The following is a 6,570-nucleotide window of genomic DNA, read 5'->3' as shown; positions in this document are numbered from 1 at the left end:
CTTCCGACACCGGTTTTAACTTACGACAGAGTCGTAAACAATTACGACAATCCTTGTGCGTCGGCCCTTAATCGGAGTTTGGTTAAAGTGACCCTAAAGAATAAAAGGCCAAGAATAAAGCTAGATGCACGATGAAAAACATGGGCAACAGAAACAGGGAATAATATAGGCAATAGATTTTCAACCTATCGGAAGCCATGTATCAATACTGTAGCATTAGGGCTATTCGTTTTCGCTGCACTTCTAGTGCAACAAAAAGCACTTGAACTAGTGCAACATATACTACGTTTACGCGAGCGTTACTTCTGTAGTAAAGGCCATTGCACGTAACAAAGTTTTAGTCATAATCGTAAGGTTGTAAGAAAATAGACCAATCACAGTCGATTATTCTCCTCGCGCTTGAAGAATAGTCAAGTGTGATTGGTCTATTTTCTTACGGCCTTACGATTAAAACTAAATCTTTGTTACGTGCAATGGCCTTAACTTACGATAATTCCTTCGCGTAAACGGGATTTTCCTTCGCGTAAACGAGATTTTGTAGTAACTTACGATAATTTACTCCGCGTAAACGGGTGAATTATCGTAAGTTACTGCAGAAGTAATGCTCGCGTAAACGTAGTAATAGTGCAATAAGTTAGAACGAAATAAATATATTTTCTGTCATTCTAACTTATTGCACTAGTTCTGAAGTGCAGCGAAAACAAACATACCGTCTTATTGATACACGGCTATTGTTCATTCAGGCCTATTATGTATCTTTTCACGAGGTGAAAATGCGAAGTGAACAGATTTACTAGATTTCGACCAATGAAATCGTAGATATTCTAGTGAATTCTCTCACTTTTCGCATTTTCACCTCGTGAAAAGATACGTAATAGGCCCCCTCCTTAAAACCATCGCACGTAACAAAGTTTTAGTCATAATCGTAAGGCCGTAAGAAAATAGACCAATCACATTCGATTAAGCGGGGAGCACACACTTCTGCACAACGCATAATGCGTAAGCATAAGAAAATTGATTGGTCCATACACATGTGCATAAGGTGCAAAACTTTGTTACATGCAATGGCCTTAAATGAAAAGCACCCCTTATATATGGCCGCGTTCAGCAGACACAACAACTGTTGAGTTCGTCTTATCAACACTCTGCGTTGATTGATTGGTTCTAAAAGTAAGAGCCAATCACGTTCGGCTGCTACTGAACGGCGTCTGCAGAACGCGCCCATTTATATCGTGTTATTGGGAACGGGCATGATGACGTCACTGGCCAATATGGCCGCCATATTGGCCGTGTGGTCGTTCCCAGTAAACTACGGCTGCGTTCCCTTTGTACGCTTTCGTGCTGAAAACGTGATTCTCTTTCTTCAACATATAGTGGGCCACAGGAGAAAGTGACGAAGAATAAGAAGAACATATATGTGCAATAAAGGTAGAATAACGCTTTCAGCACGAAAGCGTCAAAAAGTAATGCAGCCTACGTTAAGTGTTTTTCGAAAGTTGTGAATGAGAACACAAATTCTAGACTACAATGCTCGAAGAAGCGTTGTTGTACCATATTCTGTGGTATGTTTTTACCCCTTAATATTTTATCTTAATATAATAATATTTTAATTACTTTTATCGTGTGTTATCTTATTATATTGTTGTCTCTGGCAAATGAGATCTTCCTGTTATACGTATAACTTTTTGTAGCGTACCTCCCCTGAATACAAAGATGCGACTGAACTGTGGGAACTGTGTGTAAATACTAAAAATCGTATCATGGAAGAGTACGAAGAGCCAGAACCTAAGGGAAAACTTGTTCTAAAAGTTGGCAGATTGGTAATTATTTACTGATTCAATCGTTACGTATGTGATATGTACACTGTGGTGAAATTATTAATCCATTAATATGTTCAGGCACGTAAAGAAACGACGTGACAAGATGAAGCGGAAGATCCTTCGGAAAGTTCTATGAATCTTGACGAGGAAACTATGCAGTTATTCGAAGATTTGTTTGCGGCGGTTATGACAGTGACTGATCTCACTGACAATAACAGACCTCTTCATATTATGTTTCAACTCAAACCGTCTAAAAAGGTTCGTAGTTTATCCTTAAATTGTTACTGATCTGACTTACCGTACTTACTTGAAATCTCATTAACGTCGCAGCTTTATCCTGAATATTAAGACATCATCGAGACCCCGATCGATTTGAAGACCATCGCGAGGAAGATTCAAGAGGGTGCATACAGCTCACTCGGCGATATGGAGAAAGATCTAATCCTCATGTGCCGTAACGCCTGTCAATTTAATGAGTCTGGCTCGCAGATTTGTAAGGATACCAAACTTTTGAGAAAGATAATTACCGCAGCCGCTAGAAGACAAGACGGCAGATTTGGCAATACCCTTAAGGTCGCTACAACCGCACCATCGACGAAAAGCAAAAGGGTCAGTCGTACCATGGCGCAGTCATTAATAGCACAAACTGCAGCATTATCTGACCAAAGATGATGAGAGCGATGACGAGGAAGAAGAACCCGCTGAGACTGAGGAAGCTGATAATCCACAATGGCAACTATTTCAAACCATTCGGACAGCTCCTAATAATCAAGGTATGATTTGCGTTGTATTATAATATTATGAATTTATTATCGTGCTACGGACTGTTTTGTAACATAACTATGAGTTGTAGGTGTAAGGGTGAGCGAATATTTTTGGAAGCTTCCGTCAAAGAGATTATATCCTGATTACTATAAGATGGTTAAAAATCCTATATCTTTATTACAAATACGTACAAAGATAAAGGTATGTATTATGCTATGACGATAGGATAATTCATTTATATTAAAATGCTTGTTAGTTTTATATTCATCTCCCCAATCGTCATTTTCAGAAAGGCGAATATGGTACTGTTAGTGAAGTAGCTGGAGATATGAATATCATGTTTGAAAATGCTAAGAAATATAACATGCATACTTCTCGACTGTACAAGGTACAGGTCTCGACTATACAAGGTAAGAATTTTGTGGTTAACGCATCTTACTTTAACTGCCATTGTATTTAATTACATTTATTAGGGAGATAACTTATGTTATGCAAAATATATGATACGTATAAGTGATTCCCCAATTCTTCAAATTCTAAAGGATTTAACAATTGAATGAAATTGGAAAATTGCTACAAAGTAATTGCGATACCTATAGTTATTCACGCATGTTTTCCATTTTATTGTAGTGTGCTGTTAAATTGCAAAAAATAATGCAGGAGAAAGTACAAGAACTCTTAGAATTCGATCAGGTAATACGCTGTGTAAATTAAACAATTTTACCACGTACGTAATTTTTGAAAAGCGGATGTAATATATCAAGTTTTCAATATGTCTATAGGACTCCGATTCGGATAGCGAATCCGAGAACAGTTTGCAGCAACCTAAATTAATTAAGCGTGCGTCGAATTTGTTGAGACGAGGGAAATACAAAGACAATATACCGTTGAAGAAGAGATTGCACGTATTAGTCAAGTGTGTTATGGAATACGTTGTAAGTAATTCCAAAAAAATGTTACGTTTCATATAGTCTGTCGACGTATAGCGTGCCGTATTCTTTTATAGTGTGAAGACGGTTGGCAGCCTATGTTAATGTTTATGGAGAAGCCTTCCAAAAAATTATATCCGGACTACTATCAAGTGATAGTGGAACCCATAGACATGCTGGCGATCGAAGCTAATATTAAAGCGGAGAAATATCAAAGCGAAAACGAATTGATACTGGCTTTTAAGGTGCTTATCATCTTGCCTTATCAATTACAATAATTTGCGATAGATATTTAGTTTATCCCTTGTCTTTTAGTTGATGTTTAATAATTGCCGTCAATATAACGAGGAAGGTTCATTGATATATGAAGACGCTAATACATTGGAGAAAGTTTTAATGGATAAGGTAAAAGAATTAAGACCCTTGCCGGATAATCCTAGATCCAAATTCACCGCATCGACCCCAACCAGAAACGTCGGGTATGTCGTAATTCATATGAAGGATGTAACAGTGCTCGTTTGTTTTAACCTTTTCTCTACCTCTCTCTTTTTTCCCGTTCTCTATGTTCAGGAGACCGAAAAGAGTAATACCGGTTCATCTGCAAAAATTACGAACTCTGTACGATACTATAAAAAACTACCACGATGCAAAAGGGAGGCAGTTATCTCTAATTTTCATGAAATTACCAAATAAAAATAAATATCCGGATTATTACGAGCAGCCTATGATATGATAAAGCAGCCTATACATATAGAGAAGATAGCTTCGACCTTGAAGAATAACGGATACGACAACTTGGACGAGTTGGTGTCCGATTTTATATTAATGTTTGACAACGCTTGCAAGTTTAACGAGCCGGACTCGTAAATATACAAGGTTTGTATAGCAAGGGTTCCTTATTTTATAAGCGTTATATAAATATATTATCTCATTTGCTGAAAACCCTACATATATCAATTTTTATTAATATTATTGAATTAATAAAAATACTTTGAGATTTTGATGCAAGACTAAGTAACTTGCAGTTGGTTAAAGGTTGACAATACGCAACTACTTGGTGTTTGCACGTTAATCTTCAGTTGCGAGGTTTAATTACCTTTAGAGCATTTTTACATTGAAAGATATTTATATGTAACGCCGGACGTTTTAAGATAAGATCCCATTCTCCACCTATGATGGATACAAGAGCAATTAACAACATACAATTCTAATTAAAATTATGGTTTCTGACAAATATTTCCCAAATATTGTTTAAAAAATTAAACGGTATTAAGCCCGAGATCTTTTAGCAATATTTAATTTGCGAAAAACTGACTCTCAATATATCTCGGAATATTTATCTTTTTCATTATTTTAACAATTACTGTTCCTTTTAGAATAGGAAGGTAAAATTGTTGATAATTTCTCAGCCGATAGTAATAACAGAGAAAATCGAGAAAATGTAAAACTATATTTCCAGAGATTTTAGTTTAAAATTCGAATACGAAATACAGATTCTTGAATCGAGGTGGAACACTGGCGGATGGAGGGTTCATAAGGCCTGTTCGTTTTCGCTGCACTTCTGAACTAGTGCAATAAGTTAGAATGGAACAAATATAATTTTATTTTATTTTAACATATTGCACTAGTGCAAAAATGCAGCAAAAACGAACGGGCCTATTGCTTCAATTGAAATTTCGCGGCAATTAAAGATGGAAAACCCAATCTGTTTACGGTTCGGAGTTTGGAGGTTACGTGAGGCTTCCTCGGCCGTCCCTTTATTTCATCCCGTCGTGCGAGGCTTTTTTATTCGAACGATGCGTAGCCTACGCTCGTGAGACGCGTGGCACGTGATACTGTATAAAATTTTCAAATTTTCAACAATTGTACATATAATTTATCGATCACGCGCGATGATGTTTATACATTTTAACCTTGTTAGCGATTAGCGCATTTTTATCGCGATTTCCCAAGCCTTTCGCACGGCGTGCGAATCATCCAAAATCCAACCTTCCAAAATCATTGACTTTAATCGCGTGCGCGCCCAAGTTTCGAGGATGTTCGTGGAAGTCGAGGAGAACGAGTTAGACAGTAACGCGACGCAAAACCCGTTGAGAGTGCGGTCGTGTTTTGTACGCCTGTTGAGAGACAAGGAATTGGATAAGCACATAAAAAGATGCAAAAAGAGCGAGACAGAAGTAAACAGACAAATATAATCTTATCCGTATCTTTTTCAATTGTCCTTTTGCTATATGAAACTTTGTCAGAGTGCGGCTGCGGGTACAGGTATCGCAGTGAGTAACAATGTATAACCAACGTTTTCAGGACGCCTTGATACTTCAAAGATTAGTGCTGCAAAGTAAACTGCAACTGAGCGAGGATGAGGAGAGTACCTGACGTGTTGGTTGCCATCCAAGAGATCCTGGCGACGATATTTAACGCGCTTTACAATCATCAGGATGAGGAGAAAAGTACCCCGATTCTATGGTGGAGCTGCTGGAGCACAATATTGTCAACGGCAAAAAGTACGGATGCGTTTTGCATATCTTTCAAATCTTTTTATCGAAATGATTATTCTGCTATTTATTCAGGTTCAAAAATGGTATTTAGGTACAAAACAGATATTTTTTTAAATGTTAAAAAAACAGGGTACGAGGGCTGTCGTTAGATCTGATTAAGAGGAGATTAGATCGAGGAGTTTACAAAAGGCTGGATTGATTTCAAGAAGATGTTTTCACGTGCTTGGAGAGAGCACGGAGGTTATCGCGCACATACTCGTAACCCGGAGGCCTCCGTGGTCAATTTTATCAATGCGTATGTTAATCTTAAGAAACAAATAATAAATAATAATTTATAATAACTTTTTTAGTACATAAAACTACTTTTTAAAAATTCTCGATAAGTAAAATAGGGATTTTTTACAATTATATAAAATATTGTCCAAAATTTTCAATCAATACAAAAGATTCAATAACGAGATGTGCTTCAATTAATTAAAATTTGAAGCTTTTAAGTCTTGCATAGATATGTACGGCATTCACAGCCTAATAGTTAACAGGGGAGGTTTATTTTTTTAT

General features: G+C 37.0%; 1 pseudogene; it reads left to right on the top strand.

Annotated features, from left to right (window-relative positions):
* Nucleotides 1-1,277: 1,277 nt before the first annotated feature.
* LOC139820144 (protein polybromo-1-like) lies at nt 1,278-6,302 on the top strand (annotated as a pseudogene).
* Nucleotides 6,303-6,570: the final 268 nt, after the last annotated feature.

The sequence above is a fragment of the Temnothorax longispinosus genome, chromosome 10 (assembly GCF_030848805.1).
Source record: "Temnothorax longispinosus isolate EJ_2023e chromosome 10, Tlon_JGU_v1, whole genome shotgun sequence".
Lineage (NCBI taxonomy): Eukaryota > Metazoa > Arthropoda > Insecta > Hymenoptera > Formicidae > Temnothorax > Temnothorax longispinosus.
Note: the sequence above shows the minus strand (reverse complement) of the source record. Positions and strands in the feature narration are given on the sequence as shown.